Source organism: Monopterus albus, unplaced genomic scaffold (assembly GCF_001952655.1).
Source record: "Monopterus albus unplaced genomic scaffold, M_albus_1.0 scaffold1.1, whole genome shotgun sequence".
NCBI classification, from domain to species: domain Eukaryota; kingdom Metazoa; phylum Chordata; class Actinopteri; order Synbranchiformes; family Synbranchidae; genus Monopterus; species Monopterus albus.
In genome coordinates, this window is record NW_018127881.1 from 5,295,909 (window position 1) to 5,304,094 (window position 8,186).

At 42.8% G+C, this 8,186-nt stretch overlaps 1 protein-coding gene across 1 annotated transcript in view; it reads right to left on the reverse strand.

The window, feature by feature from the left end:
* The window catches only part of LOC109956527 (plexin-A2-like), a 74,483-nt gene extending 71,402 nt beyond the window's left edge, over positions 1–3,081 (reverse strand). The window contains exon 1 of the mRNA XM_020593749.1: positions 2,724–3,081. The gene's annotated coding sequence lies outside the window, so the exon portion shown is untranslated. The remainder of the gene's footprint in view (positions 1–2,723) is intronic.
* Positions 3,082–8,186: the final 5,105 nt, after the last annotated feature.

Here is an 8,186-nt window from a genome sequence, read left to right on the forward strand (position 1 = left end):
AATAACACCTCTGTACTTTTTCAAGATTAAAAAACAAATGCAATATCCTTCAACTTTAACAGCTTTTCTTCACGACCATATGCTGTCTGCTTCCGCCATGGCCAAAGCAACTCATGCAAAGCACTCACATCAGCAAAGCTGAACTGTTTGTATCAACAGCGGTGTGACAATCTGGAGGCCATGCGCCATATTGCAAGACCGCCATCACTGCATGCTGACTGCTGCCAAAGCTGCCATCTGGCAGGTGAGCTGCACGATTTCCACTTGTACCTCTCCTCCCTCTCACTTCTCTCCTCCACCGTTTGTCATCACCTCTCTCTAGCCCTCTCTGTCTTCTCCTGTCTTTATTAGTCTTTCACACTCCCGCTGTCAATCTATTTCCACCTCACACTATCCTCTCTGCCTGTGCATCGTCCCTATTCTCCATCTTCATCTACCTGTGCATCCACCTCCCTCCAGGCCTGGATCACACACTGAAACAAGCGGAAGCATGAAGAATGAAAGGGGGGTGAAAGAGAGGGAAGAGTAAGGACAGCAGCACGTCGGCAGTGCTTTATGATCTGCAGTATTTTGTTCTGTCTCTGCTCTGCAATGACACACGGTAGACAAACATACACACATGCAAACACTAACATATACCCCCAGTCGGGGCTCTTCTTCATCCTCGGGCTGTAGCAGCTGAACAATCGTGTTCAATCAGTGTCTCCGTGGGCAACCGGGGTAGCGGTGGGAGGAGGTGGGTGGGGGGGGGTCTCCAGCAATGGGTAGGAGCAGTGAACTGCTGTGCACTCACACACCATGTAATTGTGTTACATACACTAATTCGCCTGATGTACTATTGCAGTGAGTGTGCATTGCTTTTGCCCCGACCCACGTCGCGTCTTCCGATATTCAAATGCTTCCAAAATCAATGTCATGGATTGAACTGCTGGTCATTTAAATCAGTTTTTCACAGCTGTAGAAGTACAGTGTTTCTGACTTCGCCATTTCTTCTGTCTTCTTAAACATACGGTATAGCTCATTAATCTCTGTAGGAATCTGAGATGATGCTGAACTCCTGGCTTGTGGGGGAAAATGACAGAGATGGATGTTCTAAATTACCTTAGCTACACTAGTGTGGTGATGCCTCTATGGTCAAAAGACTCCAACATAATGCACAATCACCTAAAATTCCTCTACATTCAAAATTACCATTACAAAAATTGGTAAAATGTAACAGAAATTGGACATATCCTCTTTTTATCTGATGATTTTTAGATGCCTGTGTGTGAAACTTATGTTTTCTTTGTTACACTGGATCCACAGACCTCAGATCCCATAGAATTGATCTCTTTTAAAGTGGTTCCAAGGAAAATGGGTTACACTGAAGTCTGTGGATTATCCTGAGCAAACAGGACATAGCTACTGGAAAAACTGAGTTTTTCAAATGTCATTAAAACAAAAATTCATTCAGACATATTCCATTGTATTAGTGTGGCGACACAAAGCTCAGAGACAGATATCATAAAGCCTCAGCGAGTAAGACCAAAAGTATCTACATGGCTAGAAGCCACAAGCTGTCAGGGGGGGAAATATGCTAAAACTGACTCTTTAGAATTGGTCTCCTTAGGAGTTTGAATTGCTTAACCTTCATATATATAACTAAGACAACAGATGAACAGAAATAATCACAGCCCAAAACCCAGTCTCATTTATTGCTGTCAAATGCAGAAAAAGAAAGAGAGACAACTAATTCGAAGATTCGTTTAAATTCTAAAATTAGCAGACAACTGATAAAGTGGCAGAGTGTATGACTGGCATGAACACACCAAAAGAGAAACCAGCCTCTCTCTCTCCCTCCCTCCCTCCCTCCCTCCCTCCCTTCCTTCTCATATGAGAGGCTTTACCCACTCTGGAGGGGCCAGGAGAATAAAAGCTAGTCCAACTGGCCAGCCAGATAAGCCGGACCAGGAAGAGCACAGAGAGAGAGAAGTGGGGTTCATCTGGTTTACATAAGGGGTGACAGTCAAATAGCCAGCCCTCCACTACCCCTCACCACCCCCTCTCTAGTACCACACAAACAGATGGAGGCTCCAACAAAGACGCACTTGGTCAATAGCATTGTTGCGGCTGGCACTGCTACAACTGTGCGCGCTTTAGTTCTTTCAGGCTCAAGCTCTATCTCGGCTGCTGCCCAGCCTTATCAGCATCCCAGTGGCTTCTGCTCTGCCCGGGCGTCCAAGGCTGCAGGAGGCAGGGCAGCAGTGGAGGACTGACTATCTCCAGGTTAAATACTTCACTCAGGTGTTCTCCCGATAACCAGTGATCTGATGACTGCCCAGAATATTTCACATGTGTAAAGGCTTCTGGAAAATCTGCAGAAGCATGTTGCTAAAGCAGTCTTTGTCTAAAGTAGGGACAAATTTATCCCACTGATAATGAAATGATTTGCACCACAGTGCTGTTCTTCCTGCTGTCTGTGTGTCTGATTGGTACTGAGGCATTTACAGTCTCAGTTTTCACAGCATCAGCCCACATCTGCTGGTTGTTACAGGTGGTCATAGACATAGTTTAACCGTTTACTCATACAACATTTTGTATAATACCTGGATTCAGACTGCATGGTGTCCCTGAATGTCTTTCACTGCGTCCGATACGCGTAAAGTCTAACTTTACCCTTCTGAACATTGCTGGACAACTACAGGCTGCTGCTCATCTACAACAGTAAAGGATGGATCACTCACCTTGAAATAAGAAGAGGCTCATTCATGGGTAGCGCGGGTTATTTCGCTGGGATTTGGGAGGAACGTCCCGCGTCTCGGTCAGTCAGTCAATCAGTCAGTAAATGTGTGTTGACGCCAGACACTGCGAGATAAATCGCCTGTTAATTTATTCTACGCGCTGCCGTGACGCACAGCCTGTAAAGTCATCCAGACAACAGTGAGCATCTCCCCGTCAGCCGCTGAGAGTGAGACAGAACCAAGTGACCCTTCCGCCTCTGTCGGGGATTGATCAGTTTCTGTAACAGGCTGCCACATAACCAATCTCTCTCTTTCGTTCTCTCTCTCTCTGCCGGTGTTACATGAAATCACCCATCAGTTCACTTGCACCTCACGTACGGTGTGCGCTTTTAGACCCAACCTCCGTCGCGTCATTCTTTGGCACAACTTGAGCGCATTGCAATACGAGTCAGTGTGTTGAAGCCGTAAGGCGGACTCTTTAAAGTGATTGCAGATTCCTACATTCACCCATGTGAATATTAAAATTATGCGAAATAATGAATCCATTTAATGCATTGAATATGGACTAAAAACAGTTATCAGCAGCACACAGGTTGGAGAAAACGTCAGTGTCTAAAATAGACTTATTTGTCAAATTGGTTGCTATCACCAGGGATCTGACAGATGCCTGCGTGCATGTACAAACGGGATGCATTTTTGTTCTGCTGTGTATTTTGAAACGTGTGAAACCACGTCTTAAGTAAATATAAACTGTGGTCTGGAAGAAAGTGAAAGGTAATTACTGTATATTATAGCTGGCCTAGTCAGTCAGCCAGCCTGGTGCATTGGACATCATTAACTAAGTAATTTAACCATTCACACATTTTATAGTGAATTCAGATGTGTTTTATTATCGTTCAGAAGTCCATGCACTGCACAACGCACTAGTTTCCTTTGAAATACTGCCATCTGTAGGCGGAACAATGTAACCACGTATCTTTGTCTCACAAAGCTGTGATCCAGAGCCGTTTGACATAAGAAGCCTCATTATTTGGCTCATGTCTGTTTGATATGGTACATCAAGTAAATGTTCAAAATCATGCCTAAGTGAGGTAAAAAGGTTTGCTTTGTGATGCATAGATATCCCTGCCTTTGAAGGAAATCCATGCATACATGCAGCCAGCTGATGAAAATCACCACTACCACAGAACTGCTTACATGGCCCAAAAGCTCAGTCAGCATTTCTGACTGTTTTGTGTGTGTGTGTGTGTGTGTTGGGGGGGGTCCATCAACCAGCTGTCTGCCATTTGGTGGGCTGGAGATGAGTTGGACACGTCAGAGTTACCTGTCAGGGCCGAGCAGCTCTGGATGGCCCACGGACTCCCTCAGGGCTGACCAGATGGCAGCTCACCGGCCCCATGTAACATACTAGGTCCCAAGTCCCTGTTATACACACAAACACTACCGCACAATTCTGTAATGTAAAATACACAAACCTGCAGATGTACAAACAAACACGTAAACCTACATTTGAGGCAGTTTACGTGCGCGTTAACAGCACTGAAAATAGGTACAGTATGCAGAGACACATGGAGCTGGAGGGAAGCTGCAGTTTCAGTTGATGGAGGAAAGTAAAAATAGAAGAGCTCAGAATAATGACAGCTTTGTGCAGACACGTTGAATAGGCTTTTAGAGAGGTGTGAGGAGGGGTTGATACTTGTAACAATTCTTTTATACATCTGCGTATGTATTGAAATATATAATCTCTAAATTTTAGTCTGGTTAGCAGATTTGTTGCTAAACATTTTGTCCATTGTGCTGGATGAGTTACAATACATACTAAGCTGAGTATGATGATACATGTTCTTATAGATGATACACAGCAGTTGTGCTGTTTTTCAGTGTTGTATGTACACAGTAGATGGAGCTAATAATAGTAAATTTAGGCCACTACAGACTAAAATTGCACAATATCACTTTAATTAATTGCACTAAAGTCACAACTTTAATTCATTTTTACCTTAATGTCATGCCATGGTGCACCTAATGGGTTGAAGTGCCTTGTTCAAAGTGCCACTCTGAAATGAAGCCTGACCTAAATATAAACCTAACAGTAACCTAGCACACGGGAGAGATGCAAAGTCTTTGCAAGTCGTTGGCTTTGAGTGAAGTAAGTCAAAAGTACAAAGTGATGAAAAGACAGATCTATCGCTCCATCGTCATTAGTGGTCAGTGAAACAGCTCTAACATGCCTGTTGTGCCTGGTATTTTTGCTCTGGCATTGTTCTGACGTATTCATTAAGATTATTATGCTGTTGCTCCAGACTTCTCTCACAGACAGGACCCAAGTGGAGCAGCCTGTTAGATGCAATGTACTTCATAAAAATTACCATAACAACACAAAGCTTTGGAAGGAGGCAAAGGGAGGTGCATGCAAATGGAACGGCAATAAAAGAAGACCGCAGGGCCAATCAAGCTGTCATAATACACAAAATAATAACAACTGAAAGCCATTAAAACCTTTCACTCTGAACCGTTACACCTCGCCGTGCAAAGAATAGGATCGAGAGGCCCTCATAACCCTTATTTTGCTTAAACAGTCACATACACACTCCAGGCTTTATCCGACTTGCATCCATCATCTCCAGATTATAATGAGACATTCATCAAAAGGAGTCATGTGCTGGAAAACAATTATCCATCCCCTTTTTACTTGTTCTCACATAGACGTCTCCCAGAATTTCTTTTCTCTGTTGTGCCGTCCATATAAACATTTTCAGACGTGTTTTCCATCTGAAAGAAAAGTAAAACCAGGTGCATTTTTCAGGTTCGGTTGATGGTTCGCAGTTAATGTGTTTGTGCAGCTGTTTCAAAACCCCAGCGCGAGTGGGGAAATCTGGACATGCTAAATGAAAAGGTAATGCTTTTACCTTCCTATAACACTGACTGTGGTGTCTTTGATTATGGGTTTTAATTTCACCCAATATTCAGGTTGTATTTTCTTATTCTCAGCAAATTCCACAAAACACCAAGCATTTAAAAGCTTTGTTGTCTTGCTCAAAGGTCTCCGAAGCCTGATATACAGTATCATATTCCTCTGTTTTGTTGCCCCAAACCTGAGGCCACAGCATTACACTTGATGACATTTCTTCATTAGCATAAGTAGTTTGAGTCGATCACACAACGGGCCTGGCGCTGTAATTATTCCCTAGAGCTCCAAATGTGTATTAATCCCCAACAAAAGCACTGCTTACTCCTCTCTGAGTAATGTTTGCTAGAAACTACACTGCCCAGCTGTTTTAGAAAGTGATTTGTGCTTTTTAAAAAGAATCTGTTTATTAAGATTTCCGCCTTCAGAGGAAACAAATGGGGCCAGACGTCAGAAAGCATGAAACGATAGACAGACACATTGTCGATTCTGATCTTTTCATGGAATTTGTTGACAGTAACAAACATATAAAATTTCACCACTGTTACCGCATGGATAGATAAAGGCTTAAAGGGCATCTGGGAGAAGTATCTTTCTCTGGTCAGCTTGGAAGCAAAACAACACAACAGATAAAGCTGGTTGTTTTTTGAACTTCTGACTCCAGAGACAATTTGAAAATGTGCTAGATAACCTGCGATCACAGGCAGTGTGTTTGAGAAGTAAATCAGAAAATAGCCCATGAAATTACATCCTGTTCAAAACATTGTATTTTAATTATAGCATCATGCACTATTGGTAGAATAATAAGAGTAAGACCAGAACTACCTTCAGCAGTACCAGTTAACACTATACTACTTCTCTACTGTGTGTTTTCAAAGCACTCTGAGACAGCAGAGACTGAAAGATGAAAAATATAGCCGTTATCTGAACTGCAGGTGTATCAGCCACAAAACCAGCTGTGTTATGCTTTGCAACTAGGGAAACGTAGTATCGACTAAACACAGACAAACTGCGACCAGGAACAGTCAAAATCCAGTGATCACCAGCAGCCTGAGAGGCTCTCAGATAGCTGCTAAAGACCCCAGAGGTGCAGCCCCAGACTCTCACGCTTTCATGTTACACCTCTATGACAGTGTCACACACACACAAATTCTACTGTGAGCTTCATGAAGATATTTATAGCTTCGTAGTGTAAACAGAACAAAGTCTGTACTGTGAGCAAAATACTGTACATTAAGATTCTAAGAACACGGATTCTCCAATCATAACATTATTTCTTGTCCTTTGTTAGTAATTTGTTGACGAATCCTGCGTGCCTGTATAGTGATAGGGCAGCTTTATTTGTAGCACCTGTAATGTGCAGGCTGTTATCTAAAGTGTCGGCTGCATTACTTTATTATTACATTATTCTGTAGTGTGTCCACATACTCTCCCTGTACCTTTCTGCAGGTAGCCCTGGCTCCAGAGCTTGACGTTTCTGATGAGCAGACACTGGCCGAGTTAATCTGCTCAATGTTTGTTGTGTTCTGATGCTTTTCTTTTCTCTCTCCTCTATCCACTCACCCCAACCGGTCAAGGCAGAAGACCACTAGAGCACGATTCAGGCCCCATGTTTCTGTTCAAACCTGACCCGTGCCCGAGAGTGTGGCATCTGAACCCGATCTGGACCGATAAGCTTATAGTATATAATGTCCGAACCCAACCTGAGCCTCATGCAGTTGAGTTTGTACAGTGTTTTTTCCCTTATCATTAAATGAAGGAGACATTTGAGTATTCCAGCCATCTAACCTAAAGTTTTATGTGTCCAAACCTGGCAAGAACCCTCAGGTACCAACAGGCCCCATTGGACTCGGTTCAGGTAGTCACACACTAACAGCCGCCTACCAAGAGCCGGGTCTATCATAGGGTTTTCCCCCTCTGCTGTCACCAAGCACTTGCTCAAGGCGAGTTTGTTGGGATTTCTCTATGTAAAATGCCTTCAGATGATTTTTGTTGTGAATTGGCACTATACAGATAACAATGGATTGAATCATTCTCTCAAATGATGAGACAGCCAATAAATAGAAATAAAAAACTATCACTATCAAAGTATGAATATTGGTTTTTGAAGGGTTTATAATTTAATCTGATCTAAACTGATATTGCTGTTTGATATGTGAAGCGCTTCACTGTCTGTGTGCATTTGATTTGTTGAAAAACCTACCAAGGGCTTTAGAAGAGCAAATGAGCCGGCTTTTGTGCAGTGAATAAGAACTGAGTCTTTGTGTTTTGAAGGTGAAACCAAGTAGCAAGCTTTTAAGAGCCTTTGCAAGAAAGGCTGTATCTAGCTTTCATCTCAACAGATCTTGCTAGACTAGAAGTTGGGTGAGAGATTTACACCATTTTATGAACACTGAGAGTAAACTGACCCTTTCCTTGGTCACAGTAGAGGGTAAATGAAGTTCTCAGATACGTTTATGTGAACACATTGTTTATCATCAGTTTATTGCCCTCACTGATTCTGCAGACAGTAAGAACCGTTTGTGTGTGAATATGATATGAAAACCCAATTTACCCAT